The sequence below is a fragment of the Eptesicus fuscus genome, chromosome 12 (genome assembly GCF_027574615.1).
Source record: "Eptesicus fuscus isolate TK198812 chromosome 12, DD_ASM_mEF_20220401, whole genome shotgun sequence".
Lineage (NCBI taxonomy): Eukaryota > Metazoa > Chordata > Mammalia > Chiroptera > Vespertilionidae > Eptesicus > Eptesicus fuscus.
In genome coordinates, this window is record NC_072484.1 from 37,079,247 (window position 1) to 37,098,962 (window position 19,716).

At 55.9% G+C, this 19,716-nt stretch overlaps 1 protein-coding gene across 1 annotated transcript in view; it reads left to right on the top strand.

Annotated features, from left to right (window-relative positions):
- Positions 1-6,153: 6,153 nt before the first annotated feature.
- The window catches only part of SRC (SRC proto-oncogene, non-receptor tyrosine kinase), a 52,439-nt gene continuing 38,876 nt past the window's right edge, over positions 6,154-19,716 (top strand). The window contains exon 1 of the mRNA XM_008149638.3: positions 6,154-6,317. The gene's annotated coding sequence lies outside the window, so the exon portion shown is untranslated. The remainder of the gene's footprint in view (positions 6,318-19,716) is intronic.

Genomic DNA, 19,716 nt, shown 5'->3' on the forward strand with positions numbered 1-19,716 from the left:
CAGCCAGCTCCCCCTATTATAAGCATCTTATATGACAACTAAAGAACCGATATTGATACATTACTGTGAACTAAAGCCCATACTTTATTAAGAGCTCCTTAATTTCCCCACAATGTCCTTTTTCTGCCCCAGGGTCCCATCCAGGGCGCCACGTCCATTTAATCACCACGTCTCCTTAGGCTCCTATTGGCTGTGGCCATTTCTCGGTCTTGCCTTGTTTTCGATGACCTTGACCGTTCTGAGAACTGTCAGCTATTTTGTACAATGTCTCTCTATTGGAATCTGTTGGTGTTTCTCGTGATTACACTGGGATAATGGGTTCTGGGGAGGATGATCACAGAGGTGATGTGCTATTCTCATCACATCGTATCAAGGGGACATTTGTCACCGTGTCTTACCCCTGTCATTGCTGACCTTGATCACCTGGCTGAGGCAGTATTTGGCCAGGTCTCTCCAACTTTGTAAAGTTATTCCCTCCGCCCTTTTCCATGCTGTCCTCTTTGGAAGGAAGGAAGTCACTATGAGCAGTCCATGCCTAACTAGTAGGGAGTTAAGCTCCCCTTCTTGAGGGCAGAGTATAGGATTAGCATTTTTTTTTCTTCTTTAATATCTACTTTTTGAAGTATCCTACAGAACATTGCTACATTCCATCTTCCCAACAGACCTGGGAAATGTGGGAGATGGGGACATTCCGTGAGGTGGAAGTCCAGGCTCAGGGTGGGGGAGCAGGGATTGGGTGGGGCTCTGTGGGTCCTGCTTCTCCCTCTTGGATGTAAACTATGTGAGAAGTGAGGCTCATAGAAGGTTTGGACAGGACAGAACCGTAGAGCCCGAGTTTCGGACTCAGGAAGGCTTGAATTGGGCCTGGGTTTGAATCTGAGGTCCCGCCCTCCCTCCCTCCCTGTGACATATCACCTTGTCTCACCTCAGTTTCCTCATCTGTACAATGGGGATAACAATAGCTCTGGCACGCAGTGCTGTGAAGAACAAATGCGATGCTACACACAGCCCCTAGAACAGGAAACTGCACAGCGTGGCCGTGAGCCGTCGCTGTGATGATTATTTTTACAATTGTTCTTTGAAGCTCTCCTGGTGCAGGCGGCCTCCTCTCTGCTCAGCAGGTTTTTATCCCTGTTGAGTCACAGCCCTAGCTGCAGATTTCCGCCTGCCCTCTGCCCTCCTGCCAGGCCAGGAAGATCAAGGGCCCTGGCTCCTGCTATCTTCTCTCACAGACATTCTGAGATATGGTGGAAGGAGGCTTGGGTTGGAGGGGGCCTGGCTCTGCCTGCCAGTGACTCTCCCTGTGACCTTGGGAGAGTGCCTGTCCCTCTCTGGGCCTCTACTGTGGCCTGAGGGGAGTAATGTGATGAATGGCTGACTTTCCCTGCACTTGACCTTCACACAATATTGGCGAGGCCAGACATGTCACCTATTTTCACATAGGCATCCCCTGTTTCGTATGACATCCCCTGTTTCGTCTCCAGAATCTGGGGTGTCAGGGAAGTGTCTGAGCCTCAAGCTTCCCATCTGTGCATTGGCCACACAGCTGCAGGTGAGGCTGTGAGGATTTTGATTATGTGTGGCTGTGATCGGTGGTTAATGCTGCCATTTGTATGTTATCACTTGGGCTTCCCCTGCTCAGGTGCCACTGTCTCCATCCCTTTCCTGGAGGGTAGGCAGACACTGGAGCTGGCAGCTGGCTACCTGTTTTGGGGCCGGCCTCTGAGCGAGAACATGCTTACCTGCTCTTGGCTCCTTCTGACTCTCATGAGGCTAGGGAGGGACGCTTCTCTAGTGTCCTGTGTTTTAGGCCTTTGAGTAAGTTTGTCCTCATTCCTGGGGCCTAGGTATGTGCCCACATACTCACACACCGGTGTAAGCCGGGGCTCTGCCTCCGCTGGTCCGCAGCTGTGGCTGCCATCAGCGAAGAGGCCTCCAGACTGCTTCTCCCTGTCCCTGCATCTGCTTCGCACTCAGTGCTGACACACCTCCCCAGACCCTTCTCTGCTCACACCCTGCACGGCGCCCCACTGCCTCCAGGACAGAAGCCAAGGCTGGCATTTAAGGATCCTCAGGGCTTACCAACTGCCCCACTCCAGGTTGTGTTCCATTAGCACGGCTCTGGTCGTAGTTCCAAACATAGTAGTGTTTTTGGCTTCTGTGCCTTTGCTCATGCTGTTCCCTCTGCCTGGAACACCTTCTCTGTCCATTGTCACCTGAAACCATCTCTTTAGGCTTCTATACTCTCCATAGACAGCTTCCTTTCTTCACCGGCCCCGCTATTCCAACACACGTGCTGGGCTGGGGCGGCTCCTCTGCGCCCCTCCAGCCTCCTGTGCTCGCCCCGTCACCACCTAGGACTCTGGTCACGCTTCCCTGCTCCTCCAGGCTGTGAGCAACTCCAGGCAGAGATGACACCTCGTTTGTTTACTTCTGTATCCCTAGCACCTAGCACAGCACCTAACACATGGTAGATGCTCAGGAGAGATTGAGAGACCAGAAGGAAGAGTGAGGCTTAGTCAGAGGCTAGGGGGTGGGGAGAGTTTCAGACAGAGGGACCCGTAAGGGTAGAGGACTCAGGATGAAAGGAGCTGCTGTGATGGAGTGACAGCACAGATGCAGGTTGGACAGAGCTGGGAAGAGAGCCTGCACGGGAGGCCTGAGTGGCTGGTAAGGGCCTGATCATTGGATGCCCTGAGGAACCAGATATCTCTGGGTAAACTGTAAAGTGCAGTGCCGTTGGAGATGGCGAGCCCATTCCATAACCTCAGGCTGGAGCCTGCACATTCTTCCACCCCGACCTATGCCCCGAGCCAGGTGGCTTTGAACAGACAACTCACAGCAAATTATCTGGGCAATGACAGGGCTGGTCTGGAATTTGCCGCTGAGTGCCTGTGATGGGTCCAGCCTCCTGGTCACTGCTCCAAGAGCTTGGAGTGGGCACAGCGGATAGACCACCATCAAGCCAGAGCCACCAGGGCCCTGGGTGAGGTGTGGGCAGCTCCCCTGATCCTGTGTCATGGGGAAAGCTCTTGTCAAAGAGTCTGCTGCCCATTGTGTGGGGCCAGGCCTCACGCCACTGTCTCCATCCTGCCCTCAGGTATGGCTTTGATCCAGGTGGGGGGAAGGAGGGAAGAGGTATCTAGAAATAGAAGAATGTGTACAACAGGTGTTCACCATCTCAACAATGTTGACATTAACATCTGTCATCCGCTGGTTGCTTTGGGTTGGGAAATTGTCCTTGGTGTTCCAGGCCTAGCCCAGGGCTGTGTATATCATTGGTGGTCAATAAATGTTTGCTGTCCATTAATGATGATGAGTGATTTGAGGGTACTAAGCAATGAGTGGCTATTTTACTAACAATTTTAAACAAAATAATGCAGAAAGAGTCACTTATCCATCAGGCCAGACCACTAACTCCTGCATCTGCATAATCCTGGGAGTTAGTGAGGTTATTGTCCCATTTTATTGATGAATAAACTGAGACTCAGAGAGGGTAGGGTCACAGAGTCAAGGAATGAAAGAGTTGGGACGTGAATGAGCTCTTGTGTGTGGATCCCTAGTCAGTGTGTTCTCTGCAGCCAACTGGGCAGCATCTGCTCTGTGCTGGGCAGGGGCCAGGCCATAGTGCCTGCCTTCAGGGTGAGGACAGACACCCCCCCGTATGTCTGAGGACAGACATACCCCATCCATTCTGGGTGTCCGGAGCGGCCTGGACACCCAGAATGGATGGGGTATGCCTCCCATCAGAGGTATTTCAGGAAGCATGTCCTGGAGGATATGGCATTTACTTGGGAACTTGATGGCTAGGGAGGGTTGGGAAGCTAGAGATATGGGGTGAGCATTCCTGGCAGGGCAAAGGCCCAGAGGGATGGTTGAAAATAATGAATATTTCCAAGGCTCAATAATAAAACCATTGTGCTGGCCACATCCTCTTGAAGTGCCTCCTGAGAGCCTCAGCAGCTGAGACAAGCCCTCGGAGCCAGTGGTTCCAGATAGAAGGCTGCATCTGTGCTTGCAAAGCCAAGACTTGTACGGATGATCCCCGCTGCTCCAAGAGAGAGTGTAGGGGTATGAATGACCACAAGGGCTCACACATACTGAGCTTACAGCACCTCATTTCATTCTCACATGAGTCCTCTGAGGAAAGCACAATATGTAGCCTATTTTTCAGGCTCAGAGAAATGGCAGGCTCAAGGTCACATCCAAGAAGTTGGGACTTGAACTCAGGTCTGTGGGCCCAAAGTCTCTACTTTTAAGCCCTTTGTCATCCCTGTTCTAGGAGCCCAGGACTTTCAGTTGAACTCTTGGGCATAAATCTAGTGATGTGCTGGAAAGTATTTAACAAACAGCTTTCTGGAAGGGGTGGGGGGAACCTTAATTTGCAGTGTTTGCCAATTCCCAAGGTGTAAATACATCCACAGTGACTGATATCAAGCTACCAATCATTGAGGTTGAAGCTGGAAAAGATGAACAAAATGTGCTCTTGCAAGTGGTAAGATCCAGGTCCAGCACGTCACTGGATGAATATCCCATCCCTAGCTCCATGTGGCCAATAAAGACCTTCAGATATGTCTGCAGAGTGAATGAGGGTTGAGAAACCTGCTTCTCCAGCAAGGGGCCCGCCCAGAATCCTGGGAAGCTGAGGTTAATCTGTAAGCCAGCCTTGTAAACAAGTGAAGCCATTTCACCAGTCACCAGCGGAGGATGGCCTCTGGTGCTGGCTCTTCCCTTGACTTGCTGTGTGACTTCCGGCAGCCCCTCCCCCCTCAATCCTCAGTTTACTAAGCATAAGAGTTATCATTTGTTAGCATAACCTCAAACACCCTCATACTTGTCACTTTTAACCTTCCCAGGAGTCATCTGTGACCATGTTCACTCCTATGACTTGTACAAGGTGCAGCAGGTGGGCGAATAGCCTACACTTGAACCCAGATCAGTCTGGCTCAGGGCTTTGCTCATCTCTGGTCTCCTGGGTGCTATTTTTATACCCTGAGGCCTTTGCCTCCCAGGTGCTAGGGTTCTCCTCCCTGCTCCTCTCAGGAGGTATCCAGGCCCGGTGCCATTTGACCTGGCTGGGCCTTAGTCTCTCATCAGTGAAATGGGAGAACTTTCCGAGAAGGAAAACAGCGGTGTTTAAAGCTGAATTCCGGCTATGAGTCCAGGAGGACAGGTGAAGAACCAGGGTGGGTGCGGGGCTGACCCCCAGTAGGGCAGCCTGAGCCAGGAGGGGTGGGAGAAAGGTGGGGTCAGATAGCGGTATGGGTGGCTTTGCAGCTAAAGCGGCATTTCCTCAGTGTCCACTTTCTCTGCTTTACTCCCTGCCCCCGGCATCCAGGTGCACTTCGCCTTTTTATCTACTTAAAAGGGTAAGTCATTATCACTAACTACCTGCTGCAGCCCCTTCCTCAGCAGTAATATCCGGAACTCGATGACTTTGATGGGCTGCCTTAGTTGCCTTTTTTTAGAAGAGCACATTAAAATGAACACGAATCTATTAACAATAAATGTTTCTCTTCTCCACACTGTGTCTCAGGCCCCAGGCCCCACTTTGGGAAACTAAGATCAAGGCCAGAGTCCAAGGTCAAGGTTCTTGTAGGTGACCCCCCTTCTCCGTGCCTCAGTTTCCTAATCTGTAAAATGGAGATAATCATCCCCCCCAGTCCAGCTGGTTGTTAGGCATAGATCCTAGAGTCTACCAGAGCCATTTAGCATGGCACCTGGAAAGAAACGGAGGGCTTCATTAGTGCTGATATTATTATTACTATTACTAATATTGCAACAGAGGTAGATTTGGAGTAAATTGGGGGAATTGGGGGAATTAAAGAGGGGCGTTTTGGCACGAGGACCGATGGGGGTCCTCCGGGGTGGGGCGTTCTGACCGGGCGGGGTGGGGGGCGGGTCTCCTGCGCCGCGTGCCTCCGTCCCCCAACCCCCCCGTTGCGCCTGGACCCCGCCTCCCCCCCGCCCCCCACCACTCTTTGGCTCGAGTGCTTGGGGGCCGCGCACGGGTCTCTCTCGAGTCACAGGCGGGGAATCCTTCCCACGCGCTTCCTCCTTCCTCCTCCTCCCGGAGGCCTGCCGGGCCCCTCCTCCCTGCTCGTGCGCTCCCTCCCTCCCTCTTCTGCCCTCCCTCCCTGGGCCGCCGCCTCCTCCTCCTCCTCCCTTTCTCTCCCGCTCTGTCTCTCCCGGCCCGGAATCCATTCCGGCCTGGGAGCCGGAGCGGCCTGGCCGCCGTCTGCCCGACCCCCTGGCCGTCTGGCGGTCCGCCCTCCCGTGCGTCTGCCTGCGGGTGCGCCCGCCTGTCCGCGGCCCAGGTGAGCAGCCCCCCGCCCCTCCGTGGGCCCCCTGTCTCAGCCGGCGTTGGGGAGCCCCCGCCCGGGGACCACCCTGGCGTCGGATCGCCGGGCCGCGGGGGCTCCTGTCCACCCCTCCAACCCCCACCCCCGGCGGAACCGCGGTCTCGGAGCGCTGGGCGGGCGCCCAGGGTTTTGCCCAGGTCGGCCTTTTGTTGTGATGCAGCGGAGGGAGGGGGCTGGGCGGGGGGCTCGGGGTCCTGTCCCTGCAGGGACCTCCTCCGCCTCACCCTGCCCCTCAGAACCCCTTGAGAATAGCCAGCCCGGCCCAAGCCTTCAGGCCGGGTCTAGGCCAAATCTGAAATCTGAGCCAGTCGGCGCCACCTCTGGCCACGGCAGCGGGGCCTGGTGCCCCGGCCCGGGATGGGAGGCGGGGAGGGGTCCCGCAGCACCCAGGCCTGGGGGCGCCGGGCTGGGGACGCCAGGCTGGGCACCAGAACCTCTGTCCTCGTGGGGCTTTGGGCAGGGCCTGGTGCCACTGGCTTGGAAGGGACCGGGCCAGACTGTGCTTGGGCCCTCCTGTGCCCAGCCCCCAGACTCACCCCTGATGGGGCCCAGAGGCCTACCTGCTCAGAAGTTGACAAAAGTTTTGGGGTTTCACCGCCAGGCTGGGTCCACCTGCCTGCCTGGCCTGGGGTTGGGTGTGGGTGTCCCTGCTGGGGATCCTCAGATAACTGCCTTCCCTCTCTGAGCTGGAGGGTCTTCATCAGTGGCCAGTGGGCCTGGCGATGGGGGTGAACGAAAGTACCTCACCTGTGGGGTATCAGTTCCCTCTCTGGGGCTTTCCGGCCAGCTTGAGCGTGGACAGAGCCTGTGGGGCCCCGTGTGAGGCTTTCTGAACTTCAGGGATTCTGTACAATTGGAGCGTGGCCCCTGGGTGAACTGGGGTGAGTTCAGGCCGCGCTACAGTGAGTGGAGATCAGGCTGTTTTCAAGAATGGGCCGGCTGGTCCTGCTGCTGACCCCTCTTCTCAGCCTCCTGGCTGGGGAGACCGGACACCTGGGCTGCTCATCTCACTGGGTGACCTGGGCCAAGGGACTGTCCTCTGAATTCCCTTATGCGGAATGGGAATCCTTAGGGCAAGAATCTATGTGTTTCTGCACGTAGGGGCTTGGCATGGAGTAGGTGGTTCATAAATGAGCACTTCACTGGATGAATTTCCTAAACTGGGTGGGAGGTGAGGTCATAGGCCCTGGTGGGACTCGTCTCCAGAGAGGAAAAGCCACCTCCTAACCCCCTGAGAGAGAAACAGCCCCAGCACAGCCCTGCCACCCAGCCGTTGTGTGCCCTTAGGCAACTCACTGCTCCCTCTGGCCTCAGTTTTGAAATGGGCCGATGAGAATGATAGCTGCGAACAGCTACTGAGCACCTCCTGCGAGGCAGGGGCTCCTGTTTATCCTCATTTTGCTGATGGAGAAACTGAGGTGTAGAGAGGGGAAGTGACTTGACCAGGGCCACGCAGTTTGACACTGGAATTAGAACCTAGACCCTCAGGGACCCCAGTCCAGCTGCCCTCGCACCCCTCCAGTGTTGGGGGAGCAGGAGTTGCCCAGTGTGCGACCAGGCACATGGCATTGTGGGAAAAGACTGTACTGACGGGTGATTGCATGGAAGACACGAGGCTGTTTGGTGATGTGTGTGTCTTGGTGATGTGGTCTTTCCACCCAGGGAAGTGGTTTATGGTGTGTCACCTCTCTCAGCTGACTGCCTGGCCAGGTCCTCCTGTGTGGCCCCGGGGCCTTTGCTCCTGAAGTTGTCCCTGCCTGGGCTGCCCTGTCCTCTGAGCTGCTTATCTGCTCTTGCTCTTTAAGGCTTAGCTTAAGGCCCACCTCTCCCAGGAAGGCCGTCCTCTGCCACCTCTCCCCCTAGCTGTCTCCTCCTCTCCCTTAGCCTCTTCCTGGAGCTTGAATGATCCCTAGCTCACAGCCAGTTCCTGCTTTTGCTTCTTCCCTGATTGTGCCCTGGGAACGAGGCAGGAGATGGCTCAGTGACCTGCTGACAGACACCCTCTCACCCCTCTGGCCCTCAGTGGACCCTGTTTTTCCCCAAACCCACCTTGATACAAGCATCCATGACCATTGAGCACCGACTATGTACTAGGAGCTTTGAACTCAGGCCGAGCGGTGTGGTGAGGGGGTTAGCAGTGGGAGCTGTAGGGAGCATTGGGAGCCTTCCAGGAGGTGGTGCTGAGAGGAGCAGCAGTTCACGTAACAAGGGGACAGGGTGCTCTTTCTTTGCTTCTGATACTTGTGGGGAGGAGTTGGCCTGGGTGGGTTCTTGCTGGGGAATTGTGAAGAGATCCCTGGCCTCCCAGAAATTTGGGTCTAGAGGGTGAGCCAAATAGCAAACAAGTTGCCAAATGAATTAATATGTAATCACAGATGTGATAAGGGCTCAGAGAAAGAGGTGTGGGATACAGAGGAATCTTGAAGGAAGCGCGGAGGAGCTGGTCAGGCATGGAGCTAGGGGAAGGGCTTGTCAGAGGAAACTACACGTGCAAAGGCCCTGTGGTGGAGGAGTATGCGCTGTTGTGGAGAAACAATGGGAAAGCCGGTGAGTCTGGAGCACAGAGAATTAAGAGGATTGGGTGAGAGGTGAAACGAGGGGTGTTAGCCGCAGGGCTGCACCATGTGGGCCTTGAGGAGTAGTTTGGCCTTCATTTCACACTGGGAGCTGATGGGTGTCCCCTGTGTGAATAGCTCCCTGCTGAAGGCCAGGGGTACAGAGCTGGCCAAGGCATCTGGTAGAACTAGATCTGTGGGATGGACTTCAGGTATTCCGTGGAGGCCTAGATCAGGTCAAGAATAGGAGGCGTTTGAGGCTGGGCTTTGGAAGTGGAGTAGGAGTTCACTAGCGGGAAGGCAGGGGAGAGTGAGAGCTATGGGTTGGGGAAGTGCAATGCAGGGTAGCTGGAGGCTGGGAGTGAGGTGGGGAGCAGCGAGGGGTCCGAGGGGTCCGCTGGAGACCAAAGGTAGGGTAAGGGCTCAGGAGTCAGACAGGTCTGACCATCTTCGCTTGTGTGACTTTGGGTCATTCATTGTATCTGAGACTTAGTTTCCTTGTCTTGAAAATGAGGACAATAACTACCTCCCTATCAGGCAAGGGTTGAAGGAGGGCTGCATGCCCAGTGCCTGGCACCGGGAGGCACTTGTTTGGCGTTACATTGGGCAGGTCGGTTGGCCCGGTGGGTCTCGCCTCGCCAGCTGTGTGGTGAAGGCGTTGAGTGGATGATCTCACTGAGTCTGAAGGTGCTGGTCTGGGCAGGACTGTCCCGGGAAGGGATGTTGGCAGCCAGGGCCACCATGTTCTGGGTGACTTTAGCTCTGCCCTGACCTCTCTGTGTGAGGAGGCTGACCCTGGGAAGGAGGGTCCAGCTCACCCCAGCTTCTTGAAAGCCTGCCTGAGGTGAGGGTGGTTCATTTTCCAGATGAACATGCTAAGACCCAGAGAGGAGAGGCCTCTTCACTAGACCGTGACGAGGAGTCTCCCAGTTGACAAGTGACAGGGCTGAGCCAAGGCTGTAGGGCTCTGGACGCCTGGTCCAGTGCTGGGAGCTGCCAGGAGCCTCCCATGTCATTGTGGGCCTTAGAGCCACTTCAAAGGACCTCTGCCCGCTGCTTTGGGCCTTTCCACTAGAGCCTCATTTCCTGCCTCTGTCATGTGATCCCCCACACCTCTATCTCCCCTTGGGTTCCCATAGCCCTTTACTTCCCTTCCACCGTCCCCACCCCCTTATCTCCCTGGTAAACTGTCTGGTTTCCACTTGAACCCCTGAGGGAGGCACTTCCTTTGGGGCACCTCAGTTTCCTCATCTCTGAAGTGGGATAATATGAGTCATGGCTCCCACGAGGTCCTGAGAGGACTGACACAATGCACTTAATGCATTAACTTGATAAATAGGAGTGGGGAAGAACCAGACACGGGCTCAAGTCCTTCTTCCTCTGGCAGCTGGCACCCCTTCCTGTGACTCAGTTTCTGAACCTGTAGAATGGGCACGAGGCTTGCACTTAGTAGGGCCCAGAGGAGAATGGAGTGAGGCTGTACCTTAGGGGCTTACGTGGTGGCCGATGGCTGGCTCTGTGTCACTGTTCTGGGGGAGGGTGGTCCAGTAGATACCTCCCCTGTGTCCAAAGGCAAGTCCTGTAGCCTTGCTGAGCCTCAGCCTCGACACCTCTCCCTTTTGTGAAGATTAAACCAGCTCGCGTCTCCCGTGGCTTGACTCTCTTGGATACTCAGGAAATGCTAAGTCTTTCTTTTTCCCTTCTCCTCCCTCAGGGGGGCTCAGATAGTATCCAGTCTTGGGTAATTCTCCAGACCTGGACTGCTATGTTGAGAAGCATTCTGAGGCTCAGTCTTGGCTTCATGGGAAAGAGCACTGCGATAGATCTGTAATGTCTGCCATGGGCAGAGGATTAAAGAACATCCTATGTGTGCCATGAGTTTGTTATTCCTGATTTATTCTGACCTTCTCTTCACAGATGGGGGAAATGAGGCCAGAAAGACCCAGGACGTATTATCCAAGCTGGGAGAAAAATGCACATCTTTTGTCTTTTGATCCAGGGCTCTCCCTACCCAGCCAGCCTGCCCCTTCCCACAGCCTGGGTGGGGCTGAGTCAAGGGGGTCAGTGCTCGGAGAGGATCCTAGAACTGGAAGCCAACACCGCCATTTCCCTCCTCCTTGCTGTGGGGAGCGAGTGACTTCCCTACCATCTGGGCCCCAACCCCTCCCCTCCCCCTGGAACTACCCAGAGACCTTCTAGAATGAAATGGGGAGCCAGAGGGCAGGAGAACTGGATGATCTTGGCCAGCTCCCTTCCTGCTCTGGTCCTCAGTTTCCTCATCTGTGCGGCGAGGGCTCTTCCCTCACTGAGGCTCTGTGGTGGGGATCCTACCCCACAGGGTGGGCCAGGCAGAGTCCTCTTCTTTGAGGCCCACCGTGGGGCTGTTAAGACACTCTGGGATGGGTCCTTTGAACCCTCAAGCTTCCAGTGCTGGGGGAGGGAAGTTGGGGTTGGGTGGTGTTGGGAAGTTCGGCCTCCCCGTTAAGGGTCGATTACCTTCTGGGCTGCTTTGTCCAGGTTTGTGGCCTTGACTTTTACTCTTTTCGGTGTCAGTGTCTTTGCATTGTGCTCCTCCCACCCAGGTCACAGCAGGTGACCCCTTCCATCCCTTGCCCCATCATGGGGTGGGTAGAACTTTTGTTCCTATTACATCGCAGAGGAGACTGAGGCTCAGAAAGGCCAAGGGCTGGGGCCGTGGTCGCCCGGCACAGTGAAGTGTGAGCCCAGACTTCTGGCTTCTGGGTGGTTTTCGACACCTGAGTCCCACTGCGTGTGCACCAGCGTGGCTGGAATCTTTCCCTAGGCAAGGCTGAGTGTGTTGCTGGGAGCAGGTATCGTGACTCTGGACTGCCAGCTCTGACTGATGGATCTCCACTTGGGTCTGGAGAACTCTGATCTTGCAGAGAACTCTCAGGTCTCAGGACTGGCATATCAGGGTGCTCAGTGGATGTTAGCAAGGCCTTTGGAGCTGGTTGGATCTGGGCTCGAATCCTGGCTCTGCCACTTGTTCGCTGTGTGTGATTGTGGGGAAATGATGGCTCTGAGCTTTAGTCTCCCTGTCTGTGAAGTGGGATGACAGTACCAGTACCAGCTTTGACAAGGTGATGTGAGCATCGGGTGAGCTAATGTGTGCAGGGCCTGTACACAGGACATGCTGGATGTTTCTGAGTGCCTGTGATTATGAAGGTGGGTCCCTGGCAAGGGGGGATTGCTGGGCCTCTGCAGGCCAATTGATTCCAAGGAGTGAGCCTGGACACACCTCTGTCCGTGGTGGCCTTGACCTATGGGGTGGGGCTGAGGAAAGGTTAACTGGAGACAGACCAGTTTGGTGGCTGGATAGATTGGAAGTCACCAGCTCTAACCAGCCTGTCTGAGCCCAGCTCCCGCCTCAACCCTTGCCCACTTGTAACTCGTCAAGGCCTCTCTGTGCCCTCATCCCTGACATTCAGTACTTCCCCCTCCCCCCCCCCCCCCGAGTGCATCCATCTCTCCAAAGGTGGCCGCTGGTGAAGCACTGGGTACTTTGTATCTTTGCCCACTTGGCCTGGGAGGCAGCTGAGGCTAAGAGAGGCCAGGATGGGCCCAGGCTCCATAGCACGGGCTCCTGTAGGTGCTGCTGGTCTGGGCCAGAGCTCTGCCCTCTACCTTATCCCCCCATCATCTCCCACATTTCCCTCCCACTCAGGTGACCCTTTAGCCTTTCTGAACCACGGGCTGTCTTCCTGCTTGACCTGGGATGTCTAGCTTCCACGCCTTTGCCTCTGGGGGTCCCACAGCCTCTGTGCCCTTCCTCTCAATACCCTTCCAGTGGCTAAGCTGCCTCTGTCTCCCGAAAGCTTTTCCTGACTCTCCTCTCTGCCCCAACCGGAGCCCATTCTTCCCTCCTCTGCCCTCCCTCATGGCTCTGACAAGTTCTGCCTTAGATGGCAAGCCATAGGATTCTTCTTATTGTTTAATCTTCACCCGAGGGTAAGCTTAGAGAGAGGTGGGGAGGTGGTGGAGAGAAAAAGAGAGAAACAATAATGTGAAAAACGTCAATTGGTTGCCTTTCCTATGTGCCCTGACAGGGAATCAAACCTGCAACCTTGCAGTGCACAGGACAATGCTTGACCAACTGAGCCTCTCTGGCTGGGCAAGCCATAGGATTCTTTTTTTAATATATATTTTTATTGATTTCAGAGAGGAAGGGGGAGAGAGAGAGAGAAAGAGAGAGAGAGAGAGAAGAGAGAGAAATATCAATGATGAGAGAATCATTGATCAGCTGCCTCCTGCATGCTCCACACTGGGGATCGAGCCTGCAACCCAGGCATGTGCCCTGACCCAGAATCGAACCGTGACCGTCTGGTTCATAGATCGACGCTCAACCACTGAACCACGCCGGCTGGGCAGCCATAGAATTCTTTTTGCTGTCATGGGAGAGCGGTGATAACCATCATTCTGAAGGGTGAAGCACTTTCCACCATCACCTCTGAGGATCCCCAAGCAGGGCTGGGAGGGAAGCAGGCCCATCGTAATAATCTTCTTTTGGCAGATGGGGAAACTGAGGCCCCATTTCTGGGTCATGCCAGGTGTTCTCTGTGCTTGGACAGATGGAACTGAACCTGCCCCCCTCTCCCCATCCCCATGGGCCCCCTCTCTCATAGTCCCTTGAAGCCTCAACTTATTGTCAAAAGGAGCATCTGCAGGTTCAGAGAGGTGAACTGACTTGCCTGAAGTCACACAGCCTGGAAGCCTGGCAGAGCTGGGAGGGTTCCTTTTAGGAATTAAAGAGGCAGGCTGTCTCCGCATTCCCACCACTTCCGAGTGCAGAATCAGATACAACCAGGATCCTGAAGGAACAGTGAGCCGCATGGACCAGCCCTGGGTTCCTTTAATAGTCATTCATTCCTTCGGCACCGGTGAACGCTTGTCTGATCCTCACAGCATCCCTGAGAGGCAGCACTTCGGGCTCCATTTCACCGAAGAGGACACAGGCTCAGAGAAGCAAAGGGACTTGCCCAAGGTCATCCAGTGCCTGGATTTGGACCCAGGGCCTTCTGAGCACCGCAGGCCTGCCCCATCCTCCAGGCCAAGTCCTTCTGTACCCCCTGCCTGACCCCTGACACTTCCCCAGCCCCTCCCGCGTTTCTCTCAGGGCAGGGTGAAGGCCAGGCGCCTCTTCGGTAAGCACTCCGGCTCCTAGCCCAGGCTCTTCTCCTTTACTTCTAACGGCTGTCACCCACTAGCTGTGTGGCTCAGTGAATCAGTTCACCTTTCTGTGCCTCGGTTTTCCCATCTGAAAAACGGGTCAAATGGCAGTCTCCACATACTGGGCTTGTTCGAAGAATCAAGTGAGTTATTGTGCAAGACTTGCTCAGCAATACCAGCACATAGTAAGCTCTCAATAAATGGTCGTTGTTATTTTATTATTATTTGCATCAACCTGAAGAGGAACGGAATGACAGCCCTATTCTCTAGATGGGAAAACCGAAACGCGGAGAAAGGAAATAGGGTCCACCAGGCCACAGTAGGTGTCACAGCCAGAGGTTCCTGGGGCACATCCCACTTTCCAGATGGGGAAACTGTCCCCTTCCAGGACTCAGTTTTCTTATCTGTGCAATGGGTCTGTGCTTATTGTGAAGGAGACAGTCTCATCACATTGTACCAACGTGCCTCCTCACTCAGCAGCTAGCCAACTAGGGGGGAGTTCATTCTGCCTAGGCAGGTGGGATTGTGCCCTGTATACTTTGCCCCTGAAATGTGCCAAGTCCCCAAGGCTGGGCCTGAGTAGGAGGCTGATCCAGGCCCCACCAGGCCTTCTGGGTGCGCTGTGACTGCTGGCACCGAGGACCCACCATATCACCTGGCCCACCTGCCTCCTCGGCTGTGTCCTTTGGGCAAATGGCTTCTCTTTTTGAGCCTCAGTTTACTCATCTATGAGATGGGTGCAGGAGTCTTTTCCTCATAGGGATGCTGAGAAGACTTGATAATCTCATTCTGCTCACATGCCTGCCCATGCCAGGCTTACAGAAAGTGCCCAGTCAGCGGTCAGGGGCATAAAGATGGCAGGATTCTGATTGGCAGGAGGGGAACAACATTCCAGGCAAAGGATCCATGCAAGCGAAGGCTCTGAGGGGGACAGTTTAGGGAGCACCCCGTAGCTAGGTGGGGTAAGTGGGAGAGGACCCTCCCTTCCAGGATTTGGATTGGCCCTGTGGGAAGTGGTTGGGGTATCACTGCCGATGGCGATGAGGTTGACTTCTCTGCTTTTCAATCTTTAGATTTCCTTTCGATCCTTGGGAGCGGCCACCTGCCCTCCCCACCCCCACCCCCGCCAGGTGTTCCCGAAGGCCCTGGAACCAGATGAGCCACAGTTCTATTTGGGGACAATTCTGCTGTTCCCGTTTCTCTCCTGTGCCCTAGTTTTAGAAACAACGTGAGTTTGGTTACCAGTTGGCCATTTGCAGAGGCCCCCCTCTGCCTATACCTGAGGTCTGTGGACTGCGGGCAAAATGGGACTCAGCACTGCCACGGGCAGTTGCTCCTGCCCTCTGCCCCTGGGTTTTCTGGGTAGGGAGTCGGCAGCTGGACTCTCGATTACCTGCTGGTGATGCTTGGTCCTTGTGCTGGGTGCTGGGGACCCCAAATGTACACTTCGGGAGCAGCCTGCACGGTGGGGGAGCCAGACACAGACCCTGCTCATTGCCCTGCCGTGGGGGAGGTGCCGTGGGAACTGTGGCAGTCCATTACCAATGCCAGAAGGGCTTCCCGGAGGAGGTGATCCCTGGCCTGAGGCTGAATGGTAAGCAGGGGGAGGAAAAAAGAAGGCTGAGAGCTCGCTGGGGAGAATGGGCAGCAGGGGCAAAGATCTGGAGGTGGGAAATCTGGTGTGTGCAGGCATAGCCTGGGGAGGTGGGGAGCTGCAGGTCGTGTACAAGGCCATTAGAGGATGAGTAGGTTGATCAGGCCTGGGGCTGCTAGGAGCAGGGCAGGCCTCCTGCTGAGTTCTCCTGCTGAAGGTGTGAAGAGAGGACAGAGAAGGGTCAGACTGGGCTCAGGTGCTCAATCACTGTTGTCAAGTGAAGGCAGCTCACCAGAGGCTGGGGTTCCAGATGGGGATCAAGAACCCCCACTTGGGGCAGAAGGTTGAGGCTGGTCTGGGGCTTTGGAGGGAGTGAGTCAGGGAAGACTTCCTGGAAGAAGTGGTGCATGTGACATACCTGGAAGGTTGGGATGATTCTCTGCGGCGAGGTGGGGCTTGAGCAAGGGCCTGAAGGTACTGCAGGAGCGGTTCCTCTTGTGGGAGCTCAGAGGAGCGGAGGAGATCTAACCTGAGAGGTGGCTAGTGCCAGTGCGTGGAGGGCCTCGAGTACCTGCTGGGGACGTCTGCATGCTGTCCTGGGGCAGTGAGGAGAGGCTGCTGTAGGACTGACTTACCCAGCACTGTGGGTAGTGCCTGGCTCAGGGTAGTGTGGCTTTGGTGAGGTGGCCCTGGGGGCTGCACCGAGAGCAGATGAGCCTGGAAAGAAGGTGGGTGCTGGCTGGCCAGGCAGTTGGTAGGTCTGGGTTGAAAGGGGAACAGCGGGGTGAGGGGTGGGGGGCCTCTACCCTCTGGCCTGCCTGCCCTTACGTCCTTTCCCTGCAGGTGCCCTGACTGGCAGGAAGTGGCGGGGACTTGTTGGGGCCTGGCCGGTAGATTCCAGAAGTGCCTGGGATATCGGCTGGGTGTGTGGCAAGAGCTCTGGGTGCAGGGACCAGCCTCCCTCCCATAGGTAACCTCCGCAGGGCAAAGGTCTCCCTGTTGGGGGAAGGGCTCGGCATGGTCGCCCACCTGTGCTTCCAGAAAGGCCCCTCCACCCTCTTGAGCCCAGAGGGTCCCTACTCCAGACAGGGTGTGTTGAGAGCTGTAGCTGACGACTCTGGTGCCAGATGGGCCTGAAGCTTTGGTCTTTGCTGGCCGGGAGATCTTGGCCAAGTAACTTTGGCCTTTCTGAGCCTTGGTTCCCCCGTCTACAGAAATGGGGGTCATCCCAGGGCCTCCCGCCCCCCTCCTAGAGAGCATTAATGAGATTTTAGAGGGCTGTGCCCAGCACCGTGCCAGCTCCTGCGATGGGGCTTTGGAGCTGTCGGTCCAAGCTTACTGGGGGTTCTGGGACTTGCTGGGCAGCTGGGGGCGACTTCCGGTCTGCCCCAGGCTCTCAGCACTGAGGACAAAGCCCCTTTGTGGTGCGGCAGATGGAGCCTGGGAGCCCCCGCTCTTGGGGGACTGAAGGGCCACCTGCCCCTCCTCCTCACCCAGTTCCCGAGGGGGAAGGAGTTTCCTCAGACTGAGAGGATGGGAAATGAAAGTTGGGTTGTGCAGGAGGAGTGGCCAGGCTGGCTGCAGCTGCTGAGGCCAGAGCCTGGCTGGTGAACGTGGGAAAGCCATTCCCCTCTTGGACCACCTTCTCAGGGCCACAGGCATCTCTGGCAAATCTCAGGCCCACTGTGTGTGCCCTGTTCACTTACCCATCCATCCATCCATCCTCCCCATCCTTCCTTCCTTCCTTCCTTCCTTCCTTCCTTCCTTCCTTCCATCCATCCATCCATCCATCCATCCATCCATCCATCCATCCATCTTTTCTTCCTTCCTTCCTTCCTTCCTTCCATCCATCCATCCATCCATCCATCCATCCATCCATCCATTTGTTCACTCATTCATTAATTACCAAGTGCCCACTCCACGCTAGGCGCTGTGCTTTGGGCCAGTGTCTGCTCTGACCAGATGGTGCCCAATCATCCCAGCTGCTAACTGTTCTGCATCTTACACCCACTACACAGTGTTCAGCTGTGAGTGTGACAGAAGTGTCCCCTGTCCTCATCAGACATGTACTCACACAGTGAGTTATGTGTTAGAACTGTGGGCTGGGCCAGGAAGGAGAAGTTGAAGGCTCTCACTTGGGCTGGGGGAGGTCAGAAAGGACTTCTGTGAGGAGGTCGTTTTTACATTGAGACGCAGAGAGCAGGCTGTCTGGGTGTGTTGCCATTTAAACAGGTGGTCAGGGAAGGCCTCGCTGAGTAGGTGTCATTTCAGTGAAGCTCCTGAAGGAAGTGAGGGAATTAGGCGTGAGTCTCTCGGGGAAGTGCGCTCTGCGTGGAGGAAGCACAGAGGGCCCGAGGCAGGGGTGTACTGGATTCTTGGGGAAAGGGGACGCGGCCGGTGTGGACGCGGAATGAATGAAGGGCGTGGGCTGGCTGAGTCCACTGTAAGGGTCGGAGGCCCCTGAGAGGACTTGGCTCTCGGTCTTTGAGTTCAGGGGCTGTGAGCCTAATCAGCAAAAGTTACTGGTTCAGACTGACACTTGAGAAAGGTTTTCTGCCCCCGATTGGCCAACCTTTGGGAAGAGGCTGGGCGGAGGGGAGGAAGGGGACTCAGGATGTGTTTGGAGGTGGGACTGACAGGGCTTGGGACTGGGTTACATGGGGGACAGGAGGAATCATTCTTCCTCTCTTGGGCTGCTGATCATGAGGGGCTGAGGCCCTGGCACAGACCTCTGTGGGGTTCAGGTTCGTGTTCGCGCCCCTTCTTATCTGGAGGCACATAGGCCCTCACTTTGTCCTGAGGGCTGGACTGAGTCCTCCTGCTGCTATACCTTAGCCAAAACTGGCAGGATCCCACCCATTTCACAGATGACAAAACTGAGGTCCCTACCTCACAGTGCTGTAAGGAGTACCAGATGAAACTGCATGTAAAGCGCCGAGCCTGATGCCAGGCATACAATACAGTAAGCGCTCAGTATCAGCAGGTGTTTTTGTTTAGTAATCAGCAGGTAGTGTTGTTTCTGTGGGGAGTAAGGACATGTGTGCGAGTCTGGGCTCTGGCCATGTCCACCCCTAGAGCTGGGCTTTGGGGTAGGGCCGGAGTTGCTGAGGGGCCTCTTCTCGGTACCTCAGCACCTTGGGATTGAAGGACCTGGAACCCATGCCCAGCACCACTTTCCACGGAGTGCAAAAGGTCCCGGGATTGGCTCATGCTACGCCGTAACCTGGGACAGAGCAGGGCTTTACGCGCATCTCCTGCTGCTTTGACTTGCGCCAGTGCCGCCACTTCCGGGCCGTGCCCTTCTCTCTAAGGTTTCCAGACTGTGGCTGGGCCCTGGCGGGAAGGGATGCTGCCCTCCACAGGGCAAGTCAGGCAGGGCCCGGGGCTGGAAAGGGGCCCCCTCCTGCCCAGGAAGAAACCTCAGAACTTTCAGGGCCTGGACCGGTCCCGTCTCTGCAGGACTGAGATTGGTGGGAGCGCCGCGGTCTACTCGCTTAGCCTCTGCTCTCCCCCGGCTGTGGGTCTCTTCTCTGGCAGCCCCCCTCCACCTCCCTGCCAGGGCCAGCTTGAGCCTGCAGCGCCCCGCCCCGCCCCAGCCACACTGGCGGAGCCGGTTTGAGGCCTGTCAGCCCCTAGCGTGTTTGCAGCAAGAACATGGGACCAGACACGTTCTGGCTGCCCTGGCCCACAGACAGCCCCCGGCTCACTCGTCATTCACTCCTTGCTCATTCAGCAAACATCCTCTGGTACCTGGTCCACGTCCAAGCTCCTGCCAGGCGGGGCTCTGGGTCTGAAGTTGTCTCAGACTTGCACGTTGCTCTGCACTTTGCTCTGCATGTCAGGGTGATCAGAGGCCCTGCCACCTGGATGTGCCAGGCAGTGGCAGGAGAGTACAGTGGTCGGGGCATAGGCTGTGGTGGGGCCGGACAGACCCAGGGCAGAGGCCTATACCTATTCATCTTGTGGGGTCTTGTGTAGACCCATTCATCCACCCCTCCGTCCTTCCCTCCATCACTCC